The sequence below is a fragment of the Dasypus novemcinctus genome, chromosome 20, assembly GCF_030445035.2.
Source record: "Dasypus novemcinctus isolate mDasNov1 chromosome 20, mDasNov1.1.hap2, whole genome shotgun sequence".
In the NCBI taxonomy this organism is placed as follows: Eukaryota; Metazoa; Chordata; class Mammalia; order Cingulata; family Dasypodidae; genus Dasypus; species Dasypus novemcinctus.
This window is the reverse complement of record NC_080692.1, coordinates 14,557,094-14,570,206: the sequence shown is the minus strand read 5'-3', so window position 1 is coordinate 14,570,206 and position 13,113 is coordinate 14,557,094. Positions and strand designations below refer to the sequence as shown.

Sequence of the window (13,113 nt, the reverse complement as noted above, 5' to 3'; positions counted from 1 at the left end):
GGACCTGTACTTTTTTGGTAGGTCGTTCTTTGTCATTCTTCTCTGTATCTCCTGTGATAATTGGTCTGTTTTAAATGTCTCTTTTGGACATTTACATTGTCTAATAAGTTGTCTATTTAACCCAGACTTTCAGATTTATTTGATAAAATAGAACAATGTCATCTCTTATTTTACTTTCCTCTGTACCTGTGGTTAATTCCCCTTATCATCCCATATTTTGTATATTTGTACTTTCTCTCTTGTTTCTTGTTAATAGTTCATCTATTTATTTTCAGAGAGTTAGCTGTTGGATTTACTTCTTAATTCTATTTTTTTCTGATTTATATGCCGTTATTTTTTCTGCTTTTTCTTCACTAATTCCTTTCTTCTGCTTTTAAAATATATATTTTGTTGTTCTATTTCTGACTTCTTTCATGGCTGCTTAATCCACTCAGTTCATTATAACTTTTTAATTAATACAAACATTTATAACCATGAATTTTTCTCTTAGTACCATGTTAGCTCAATCCCATGAGTTCTGGTATGTCGTTTACATTTGCATACTTTTCTATGTATTATGCTGTCTTGATTTTGCTTTCCTCTTTGATCCAAATGTTATATAAGCATTTTTAAAGTTACAGGGAGTGGGTTTTTTTTCTGTTTTGTTTAATTTCTAGTTTTACTGAATTACAATCAGATATGATTCTACTTTTTGGAATATATTTAGTTTTCTCTGTGGCCTAAAATATGGAAAATTGTGAATATCCTATCGATGCTTGAAAAGCAGCAGTAACCTCTGTTTTAGAGCATGGAGTTTGATATATTAGATTTATTGTATTAAATATATTTTTAGGTCTTCTCTAGCCTTATTTACTTTTGTGCCCTTAAACTGTCATGGACTATACCAATTCATTCTCTTTATATCTTCTATAGTGTTTGCCTACAGAGGTCCCTGCCTTCCCCAGCAGAATCTCCCATCTCCCGGAGCTCAGCTGTGGGCAGCCAGGCTCAGGGCTGGTCTTTTTCCGGGCCTCCTCTCCTGGTCTCTGCTGCTCCACTTTCTTCCTGAGTTATGCCTTGTGGCTTCAATTTGAAGCTGTGTTTTTAATAGGTAAGCATAACTTATTGGAGGAAGCAGACTTGGCCCAGTGGATAGGGCGACCGCCTACCACATGGGAGGTCCGCAGTTCAAACCGTGGACCTCCTTGACCCTTGTGGAGCTGGCCCATGCGCAGTGCTGATGCGCACAAGGAGTGCCGTGCCACGCAGGGGTGTCCCCCGCGTAGGGGAGCCCCACGCGCAAGGAGTGCACCCCGTAAGGAGAGTCGCCCTGCGGCAAAAAAGTGCCACTTGTCCAGGAGTGGCACCACACACACGGAGAGCTGACACAACAAGATGACACAACAAAAAGAGACACAGATTCCTGTGCCACTGACAACAACAGAAGCGGACAAAGAACACGCAGCAAATGGATACAGGGAACAGACAACTGGGGCATGGGGGAGAAGGGAAGATAGATAAATAAATAAATAAATAAATAAATAAATAAATAAATAACTTATTGGCATTTATTAATATGAAGTATTTGGGTTTAGTTCTGTTGTTTTATTACACTTCCTGTTTCGCAACTTTTTCAAATATTGCACTCTTGATTTTGTTTTGTTTTGCGTGTGTTCTTGATAATTTAAAAGGTTTGTATTTTTGTCGTGGTTTACCATCATAATGATGTGGGCTATGGATGGGAGGCTCTTTGTCTCTTCAGATATAACCTTAACCTAAGCTGTCTGTCCTGACTTGTGGGTGTGGAATGGAAAGAGGCTGCAGTCCTGCTCTTGGTGACCATGGCAATGACTCCAGTCCCAGGAGGCAATTTAGCCATGCAAACTCTATATACATACCAGTCAGTCCAGGGAAACTCTGATGGTCGTGATGCCAAAACTTAAGGGAACTTGGACTTGGCCTCGAATGAGAAATATAATATAGCCTGTGCATAAATTCAAAATCATCTAATTCTGTATCCAAGAGTGCCTAGTCTCTAGAAATCCAGTTAAGTGATAAGGGCTTTAAGTGTTCAGAAAGGATGTAAGCCTGAATGTGTATTCAAGGTTGCATCCAGACGGAATGTGGGCAAGATGCTAATTCAAGCTCACCCTGAGGGGGGGGGCAATATGTTAATTCAAAACCTACCTGGTACACAGGCAAAGACTTAACTAACAAAGAAACTAGTTTTCTTTGATAAAAGGACCATTTGACTCCACACCGTGTATAAAAGAAACTTGAAAATCTCCTTCCCGGCTCAGGTTCCAAACAGAAAGCTCCCGAGTCCGGCCTGCTGTCAATAAACCATTTTTCCTTCTCAAAATCATTCCTGAGTCCTGGCCTTTCTATACGTAAATAATTGAACCTAGTATCAAGTTCTACAACATGATGAATCAACCAATCAGATGAAGGTCTAAAAGGAGGAAGTGATTTCAGCATTCCCAGAGAGAATTCTCACCTCTACTCCAGACAGACAGCATCTCCTGGGAACTCATCAAGGACCTTTATCGAAGCCCCTGGTTTGCAGCTTGGACTTGTGCATCCCCTCAGTGGCATAAGAGAATTTTATAAAATCTAATAGTATTTACAGTTATCTCCTGTTGGTTCTGTTTCCCTAGAGAACCCTGACTAGCAGAGTGTGGTATTGGGAATGGTTCTTGCAAAACAGAATCTTAAAAATGGGATTTCTGAATTGGTTCTGGGATTTTTGCAATTGGCTCTCTACTCCGATTAGATTCAAGGGCACTGACTCTCTTTCCAATAATCAAGAGGCCACTGACAGTTCATGGTGTGAGTTGACAATGGAAATACTTAAAATACCACCACAGGAATGACTACTTCCATGCTTATAAGAGGCAAGGATCTAGGGAAGCGGATTTGGCTCAACTGATAGAGGATCCGCCTACCATATGGGAGGTCCAAAGTTCAAACCCAGGGCCTCCTGACCTGTATGAGGAGCTGGCCCATGTGCAGTGCTGATGCACGCAAGGAGTGCCCTGCCATGCAAGGGTGTCCCATACGCAGAGTGTGTCCCACGTGCAGGAGAGCTGCCCCACATGAAAAAAGCGCAGCCTGCCCAGGAATGGTGTCACACACATGGAGAGCTGATGCAGCAAGATGACATGACAAAAAGAGATACAGATTTCCAGTGCTGCTGACAAGAATGCAAGCAGACAAAAAAGAACACACAGCAAATGGACACAGAAAGTGGATAATGGGGGCAGGGAGAAGGGGAGAGAAATAAATAAAAAATAAATCTTAAAAAAAAAAAGGAGGCAAGGATCTGTGTGAGAGTGTTTTTAACACCTTAATGGAGTTTTGTGAAGTTAAAAGGTATACAGTGATATTGGCTGACTGTTCCTAAATATGCTGGATATAGTTACAAAAGAAAAGTTTCAAATTTGCAACTTAAGTATGGCATGACTGATATGAAAGTTTCTATGTGTGCGCTGATAAAAAATCTTGTTTCCTGTAGTTGCAGACTTCAGGTCTCCTAAAACCAGACTCAGAGTCTCATTGTATAACTAGCAGAGTTACAAAGGAAACTATTAATAAAATCTCAACCTTGCAGGTACCTGTTGTTAAAGTGAAGGCATTGAATGGAAAGGAGTGGAACCCTGAGGATTGCGATGGAGACTTGGGTTGATCTTGATATGGGTGGGGACATTGAAACCCTACATTCTGCTGAGACTTTGCCAGGTAAACCTGTAATGGCCTGCCCTGTAGAGACTGTGCAATGTCATGCTTGTATCAACCAGTGGCCAGCCTGCCCCAGGGAATCCAGACCTCCTCCCTGCCCTGACGTGGTTACCAGCCAAACTCATGCCTGCACTGCCCAATCTCAAGACTGCCCCAAGGAATCTCCACCTCCTCCCTGTCCTGAAGAAATCATCACCCAATCTCCACCCCGACCTTAGGAGTCTGCCAGCCAACCCCTGCCTGAAGGGATTAATGCTGTCTTACCAGATACAAAGGCATATCCTGAGGTCGGAAGCTTGCTAGACATTCTATTCCTTCTTACACACAACCACCACTTCTCTTCTTTCCAGAGCTGTAACTAGACTAAAATCACAAGCCACCAAAGGTGAAGTACAAAGTGTGACCCACGAGGAAGCATGCTATACTCGACAAGAAGTGTATGAGCTTCCCAGTGTATATAGACAAAAATCAGGGAAATATGTGTGGGAATGGATATTAAGGTTATGGGTAATGGTGCAAGGAATACAAAGTTGGATCAGGCTGAATTTATTGATATGGGCCCCCTAAGCAGAAATTCTGGATTCAGTGCTATAGTTAGAGGGCTTAGTAAGGGCTCTAGCAGATTGTCTGGGTGGCTATCTGAAACAAGGACCAAAAGATAGCCTAGCATGTGTGAGGTTGAGATCCCTGATTTACCCTTTGGATGAGGTAATACAAAGGCTTAGAGAGATTGAAATGCTAGAATGGATTCACTATTTAAGACCTGCCCACCCCAGGAATGTCCAGAGGACACACCTTGAACCAAGACTGTGAGGAATACATTTGTAAGACTAACTCCATCTTCCCTGAAGAGCTCTATGTTTGCTCTTCTCTGTAGGCCAGATATTACTGTGGGAATTGTCATAGAACTAGAATCCTTAAACACTTGGTGAACGATTGGATTCTGGGCTGGCAGACGCCAAGTAGCAGCACTTAATCTCCAAGGAAAGGTGGGTGTGGCTACCACAATGAAAGGGAGACTCAAGGCAGCAATCAAAAGAGTCTGGGTCACACAGAGCTATGGCATTGGCTGATAAATCACAGGAGTACATAGACATAAAATAGATGGGCAGTTTACTAAATTCCTACTTGATCAGTATGAGCAAGAGTTTGAGGTCGAGTGAACAAAACCCTAACTTGAATTACAGGGACAGAGAGTCATGGCCCCTTAGTCAATTCCCAGACTTGTGACAGTTTACAGACCCAGAGCCCCTTGAATGACAGGAAGGCCAGGTCCCCTTGGGGAAGGATCCTCTTACACTGCCAAAAATTTATACTATTAATCTTTCTTTCAGTTTTCTCCAAAGACACCAGTTACCAGGGCAACTGTGCATTGGGGAAAAGGAAATGATCAGATATTCCTGGGATCATTAGCCACTGGCTCAGAAGTGACATTAATTCCAGGAGACCCAAAACATTACTGTGGTCGACCAGTCAGAGTAAGAGCTGATAGAGATCGGGTGATAGATGGAGTTTAGCTTAGGTATATCTCACAGTGAGTACTGTGGGTCCCCAGACCCATTCTGTAGTTATTTCCCCATTTCCAGAATGCATTATTGGAATAGACATACTCAGCTACTAGCAGAATCCCCACATTGGCTCCCTGTCTTGCTAAGTGAGGGCTATTATGGTAGGAAAGCCAAGTAGAAGACACTAGAGCTGCCCCTACCTAGCAAAATTGTAAATCAAAAGCAATACCAGATTCCTGGAGGGATTGCAGAGATCACTGCCACCATCTAGGACTTGAAGGATGCAGGGTGGTGATTCCCACCACATCCCCATTCAACTTTCCTATTTGTCCTGTGCAGGAAACAGATGGATCTTGGAGGATGACAGTAGATTATTATAAACTGAACCAGATGGTAATTCTAATTGCAGCTGCTGTCCCAGATATGGTATCATTCATTGCTTGAGCAAATCACCACATCCCCTGGCAAATATTGATCTGGCAAAATTTTTTTCTCGATTGCAATTAGTAATGACCACCAGAAACAGTTTTTCTTTCAGCTGGCAAGGCCAGCAACATACCTTCACTGTCCTGCCTCAGGGGTATATCAACTCTCCAGCCCTATATCATAATATTGTCCACAGGGACCTTGGTCATCTCTCCTTCCCACAAGACATCACACTGGTCCATTATACTAATGATATCATGTTGATTGGACCTAGTGAGCAAGAAGTAGCAACGACTCTAGACTTATTGGTAGACTTATTGGTAAGACATTTACATTTGAGAGAGGATGGGAGATGAATCCAACTAAAATACAGGGGCCTTCAGCCTTGGTGAAATTTAGGTTTCTAATTGTATGGGGCATGTCAAGGGATCCCTTCTGAAGTGAAGGATAAGCTATTGCATCAGGCCCCTCTTACAACTGAAAAAGAGGCACACTGCTTAGTTGGTCTCTTTGGATTTTAGAGACAACACATTCCTCATTTGAGTGTACTACTCCAGCCCATTTATGGAGTGACCAGAAAAGCTGTTTTGAGTGGGGACTGGAATAATAGGAGGCTCTGTGACAGTTCCAGGCTGCTGTGCTAGCTGCACTGCCATTTGGGCCATATGCTCCAGCAGATCCAATGGTGCTGGAAGTGTCAGTGGCAAAAAAAGATGCTGTCTGGAGCCTTTGGCAGGCCCCTAGGAGAATCACAACACAAAATCATAGGATTTTGGAGCAAAGCCCTGCCATCTTCTGCAGATAACTACTTTCCTTTTTAGAAACAGCTTTTGACCTGCTACTTGTTCTTAGTAGAGATTAAACACTTAACCACAGGCCACGAGTTATCATGAGACCTGAGTTGCCTATCATGAGCTGGGTATTTTTCTGACCCACCCAGCCATAAAGTTGGATGTGCACAGCAGCACTCCATTATAAAGTGGAAGTGGTATATATGAGATAGGGCTTAAGTGGGTCCTGAAGGTACAAGTAAGTTTCATGAGGAAGTGGTCCAAATGCCCATGGCCACCACTTCTGCCACATTATCTTCTCTTTCCCAGATCACAGCTGTGGCCTCTTGGGGAGTTCCTCACAATCAGTTGACTGAGGAAGAGAAAACTTGGGCCTGGTTTAAAGATGGTACCACCCAGAAACTGGATAGCTGCAGCACGGCAACCCCTTTCTGGGAGGTGTCTGGACAGCAGTGGTGAGGGGATATCCTCCCAGTGAGCCGAAGTTTGAGCAATGCACTTGGTTTTTCATTTTGCTTAGAACACTGACTCATGGGCTGTTGCCAATTGTTTGGCTGGATGTCAGGGACTTGGAAAGAACATGATTGGAAAACTGGTGACAATTTTGGGAAGAGGTATGTGGATAGACATTGCTGAGTGGGCAAAAAACATCAAAATATTTGTGTCCTGCATGAATTCTCAGTAGACGGTGACCTCAGCAGAGGAAGATTTTAATAGATAAGATTAAAGTGGATAAGATGATCTGCTCTGTGGCTAGCACTCAGCCTCTTTCCCCAGCCACTCCTGTCATTGCCCAATTGGCTCATGAACAAAGTGGCCATGGAGGTGGGGATGGAGGTTAAGCATGGGCTCAGCAACATGCACTTCCCCTCACTGAGGCTGATGTGGCTATGGCCACTGCCGAGTGCTCAATCTGCCAGCAGCAGAGACCCACACTCAGAACTTAATATGGCACCATTCCCCAAGGTGATCCAACTGCTCCCTGGTCACAGGTTGATTACATTGAACTACTTCCATCAGGGAAGGGGCAGCGATTTGTTCTAACTGGAAGAGACACATACTCCAGATATGGGTTTGCCTTTCTTGCATGCAATGCTTCTTTCAAAATTACCATCTGGGTACTGGGCCCCTGGCCGGGGGGTCACTGTCGTGGACCCTAGGGGAGCAGCGGCAGTCCCCCAGGTGCAACGGCAAGAACCAGGAAGGAAGGAGGGCCCAACAGTGGGCTCCTGATACTAATGGCTATGCTTTTGCGCCTATACACCTGCAATAAGAATAAGGTCTAGAGTAGCACTGTGCCTGGGAGTTTCCTCCTGACAGCCTTCATGTCACTCAAATGTGGCCACTCTCACAGCCAAACTCAGCATGTAGATGCAGTGCATTCCCCCCAGCATGGGACATGACACCCGGGGATGAGCCTCCCTGGCACCGAGGGATCACTACCACATACCAGCTGAAGATGCAACTAGAAAAGGACCTTGAATTAAAGGTTCAACACGGATCAGCAGAATATCCCTGTCTACATATAATAACATGACTTCAAAATGCTGTTTGACCTAATGTAAGGGGGAAATGGAAAGGAGAAATGAGAATATAAGGCTATGAGTCTCTAAAAAAGAGTCTGGAGGTTGTCAGAAGGAATCCCCTTATGCACAACTGAGCAGAGTCTGAGAGACAGATAAAGTAGATACAACCCCAGGTATTGGTTCTTTTGAGGAATAAAGAGACCCACGGGTTCTATGGTCATGGCAGATGGGGTTCACTGCCATGGCAGATGGCCCTTCTTTGGAGCTGGTGTTTCTGCGTGATGGAATTGGACTCAGAGGGGATCTCTTTTCACAAGACTTGCATGCTACTTTATTGGAATTGTAGTTGGTGCTGGGGTTTTAGATATATTTAGGGGATTTGAATCTCTGGACTGATAATATGACACCCAGGCCCAGAGCCTCAACAGACTTCAGCTCCTCCACTTTGATTTATTGGACTTACCCCACTCAGCTAACATCGAGTTGAAGAAGGTCAACCACCACACCATGGAGCCTAGAGTGTCTACAACTGAAAGCAGGAGGAGTGCATCCAGTATCCATGTGGAATCTAAGCCCCCACTTGACATAGATGTGCAATGGACACAACCAATCCAATGTCCACAGAGAAAATGTGGAATGGGTGTGGGAAGGGTAGCCATAGTGGCTGCTGGGTTTGGGGAATGGGAGGAAGAGATGAGATGTGGAGGAGTTTTCGGGACGAGGAGATGTCCTGGGTGGTGCTTCACGGACAATTATGGGACATTGTAGATCCCCCCAGGGCCCACTGGATGGAACATGGGAGAGTGTGGGCTATGATGTAGTCCATTGACTAGGGGTGCAGTGATACTCAGAGATGTACTTACCAGGTGCAATGGATGTGTCACGATGATGGGAGAGAGTGTTGCTGTAGGGGGAGCGGGGGGTGGGGGCGGTGGGGTTGAATGGGACCTCATATTTTTTTAATGTAATTTTTAAAAATAAATAAATAATTTTAAAAAAAGAATTAATAATAATAATGATTACTGAATCATTACCAAAAAAAATTACCATCTGGGGGCTTACTGAATGTCTTATTCACCACTGTTTCATTTCACACAGCATTGCTTCTGGTCAAGGAACCTACTTCACAGCAAATGATGTGTAGGAATTATGGGCACATGCTCATGGAATTCACTGGTTTTACCACATTCCCCATCATCCCGAAGCAGCTGTATTGATAGAAAATTGGAACGGCCTTTTAAAGACTCAATTACAGTGCCAACTAGGTGGCAGTACGTTGCAGGGCTGGGGCAATATTTTCCAGGAGGCTCTGTATGCTCTAAATCAGTATCCATTCTATTGTGCTTTGTCTGCTGTAGCCAGGATCCGCAGGTCCAGGAATCAAGAGGTGGAAATGGGAGTGGCATGACTCACTACTACCCCTAGTGATCTACTGGGAAAATTTTTGTCTCCTTTCCCTGTAACCATAAGCTGTGCTGGTCTACAGGTCTTAGTTCCAAAGGAGGAGTGCTTCTACCAGGGAACACAACAATGATTCCATTGAACTAGAAGTTAATACTGCCTCCTAGCCACTTTGGGCTCCTCATGCCTCTGAATCAATAGGCAAAGAAGGGAATTACTATACTTGCTGGGGCATTTGATCCTAACAAGGAGAAATAGGACTGCACCAACAGAATGGAGGTAAAGAAGAGTTTGCCTGGAATACAGGAGATCCCCTAGGGTGCCTCTTCTTACTATTATGCCCTGTGGTTAAAGTCAATAGAAAATTGCAACAACCCAATCCAAGCAGGACTAAGAATGGACCAGACTGTTCAGAAATGAAAGTTTGGGTCCCCCTACCAGGCAAAGCACAATGGCCAGCTGAGGTGCTTGCTGAAGGTAAAGGGAAAATGGAATGGGTAGTGGAAGAAAGTAGTGATAAATATGAACTTCAGCCATGTGACCAGCTACAGAAATGAGGATTGAATATTTCTTCCTTGTTTTGTTATGTTTGTATATGTACATAAAATGAATATCTTTGTTTTCTTCTCTAAACTTTTCCCTTGTCATATGACATAAGTTGTATCAGTTTCATGTCATAGTATTTATGGATATCAAATTTAAGAGTGATATTACCCCAGGACTTGAACCCTTTTCTTGAGAGAATTATGTGTTTACTGGTTGGACATAGGACAGTTGAATATTGTTAGGTGGAAGTATATATATATATATATATATATATAAAGTTGTGTTAGCAGAACACTCTGAGTTCTGGGCTTCTAGGTTCTAGGCTTACATTGCATAAAAGATTTCAAGGACATGCCATAGGGTAGGCAAGGGAGTAAAAGTTTATTAAGAAACAAAGAAAGAAAAACAGTACACAATCTGAGACAAATTGCAGGTGTGCTGCAGGGTGAGGCATGCATGGGGTCCAGGTTAGACCTTTTAAGACTTTCCCCCTCCCCTTTCCTAATGTTGGGGAGGGGTCCCAGCTGTTTGCTGTTCTGATTGGTTGCCTTACAATCCCCGCCTGTTAGTTCTCAGGGGCCCAATGAAGGGGCCTGTTTGGGGTTATCCAAGGCTTCTCCTTAACCCCAGAAAGAGTTCCAAATGAGATCTTGGGGCCAGGGTCTTGCAGGATGTCTCAGGAGGTCTCCAGGTGGGATCTCACAGCCATGTCTGCTGGCCATGTTCTCTACTATGACAGGACATCTTCCCTTGTCTTCCCTATATTATATCAACCTGCCTGAACTGTTTTTATTTAAAGACTAAGTATGGTTTAAGGTGATGTGTATGGCTGCCAAGTTAACAAGGGGTGGACTGTGACAGTTAGGCTAATGTGTCAACTCAGCCAGGTAATGGTGCCCAGTTGCTTGGTCAGGCAAGCACTGGGCTAATTGTAATACAAGGGCATTTCATGAAATTTAATCATCAGTGAATTGATTGCATACATGACTAGTTACATCTACAAGCAACTGAGGAGATTGTTGTCAGCAATGAGTGACATCTCATCCAATCACTTGAAGGCCTTGAAAGGGGAAGTGGGGAGCAGATGTGGCTCAAGCAGTTGGGCACCTGCTTCCACAGGGGAGGTCCTGAGTTCTGTTCCTGGGGCCTCCTAAAAAGACAAGCAGGCAACGAGCAGGCAACAAGTAGACAATGAGCAAAAACAACAAGCAAACAGGCAAGGAGCCATCTGGGGGGAGGGGGGAAGGCAGAGGGAAAGTGGTTTCATCATTCAGAGTGAGAATTCCCATCCCTGCTTCAGATAGCCAGTGTCTCCTGGGGAACTCATCAAGGACCTTCACCAGAGCCCCTGGTTCGCAGCTTGCCCTGCAGAATTTGGACTTGTGCATCCCCACAGCCACAGGAGAGAATTTTATAAAATCTCATACAATTTATAGGTATCTTCTGTTAGTTTTGTTTCCCTAGATAATGCTGACTTAATCCTCTATTTCTTTAGATTGCCTGTTGACTGCCTACCTTACTTCTTTTTCTCCCCTTTGCCCTCCCTTAGTCACCAGATTTTATTTGATTATATCTTCCTAAATTATATACTTAAATCTCTATTATCTGATTTAGTTTGAGATATTTTTCCTCTCAATTTTAGGTTTGAAAATCAGCATATTTACACGAAGTTACGTCAGTTTTAAATTGTGAAGGGCAAGAGCATTTGATACCAAGCCAAAAGGGGTTCTTTCCTCCCAATGCGTCTTTAAAGCCAATTCCCAAGACACCGGGGTTTCAAAGAGAGAAAGAGTTTATTTGGTAGCACAAGCAAAGGAGGTCAGTCGCCTTAGATGGCCCAAAAAACCTTCTCTCCGATCTGCAGAAATTCTAATATTTTGTAATATTGGGGTGCCCATGAAGAATTGGGGAGGGGCACAAGTTTCTTCATTAATAAATTTTAACTGTCTGAACAGGACAGTGGTGAGTAAGGTAGCAAACCAGGGTCAGTCACAGGGATTTGGGATAGGGGTATACAGAACAAAGGTCAGTTACCAGTTTTTTCTTATGTATATTGGACAGAGAAGGGTGGAATGGTTAATAGTAAGCATACACAAGGGTGAGCCTAATCTATAAACAAGGGTAATGTCAATTTAGAATTACCACCACAAAGGTAAAATACACAAGGTGAGATTAAGTCTAGAGTAACCATAAATAGGGGTGAGAGCACTTAAGCAAACTTCAGTAATTTCAGGTAATAACTTCCTGATATTTTTATAATATAAAAGCATGGTTATAATGATTTAGTAATCATAATTATTTGTTAAGTCTTATCCTCGATTACACATTTCATTTCTGTAACCCTAATCCTTTGTCTTACAATCAAATCAATGCTCAATGCCCTTTCTTTTGCGGTGCATTTTCATCTCTCATATGGGGATATATTTTCAGCTCTTCACATTAGAATGGAGAGTTAGGAGGCATTCTTCCCCTCCTCCTCAGTTAGGAGTTGGCTTCCGCGAAGATGCCTGTGGCCTTGGACCATTTCTCCTTCTCCCCATCTGGGGTCACTGCCACTTTCTCGTAACGCTGAAATTTCAGTAACTTGCACCGCTGCGACACCTCTAGGTTAAATAAAAAGACGCCCGCAGAGGGGAACGTGCGGTACGGACCTCCCACCGGCAGGGGCCGCTGCGGACAGGGCGACGCGGGGCAGGCGTCCCCTCTCTCCCAGCGGCGCACGCTCCCTGACCCCCGCGCGGCAGATCCCCTGCGGATTTGGCGTAGGGGTTGGCGCGGGCTCTGTTCCCTCGAGTCGTCGGCGGGCTTACGCAGAGTGCGTCCACACCTCCTCAGACCGCCGCGCTTCCGGGCTCGGTACGGAGCTTGCGCGCCTCGGCCCCGGGCTCCGCGCTGCCGCCGCTCCGGCCCATGGGGAAAGTCGGCCGGGCGGGCCGGGTAAGTAGCCCCCTCGCCGCCACCTCGCCGATTTGGCGGGGAGGCTGGGCGGAAGCGCCTCCTCCGGCTGCCCGGACGCGAGGCCGCAGCCTTAGGCCTCACCGCGCAGGGGGCGAGAGGGTCCGACCCGCCCGCTCGGGACTGCCAGCCATCTCGTCCCCCAGCTCTTGGGCCCGCGTCCCCTGCGCTGCCCCCGCCCGCCCTTTACCCTCGTCCCCAGCGCTGCTGTCGAGAGCCCCCGGCCACCCCCTCCATATTCCT

At 44.8% G+C, this 13,113-nt stretch overlaps 1 protein-coding gene across 1 annotated transcript in view; it reads left to right on the top strand.

Moving 5' to 3' along the window:
* Positions 1-12,619: 12,619 nt before the first annotated feature.
* Positions 12,620-13,113, top strand: part of RBM17 (RNA binding motif protein 17) — a 30,260-nt gene continuing 29,766 nt past the window's right edge. The window contains exon 1 of the mRNA XM_004451255.5: positions 12,620-12,852. The gene's annotated coding sequence lies outside the window, so the exon portion shown is untranslated. The remainder of the gene's footprint in view (positions 12,853-13,113) is intronic.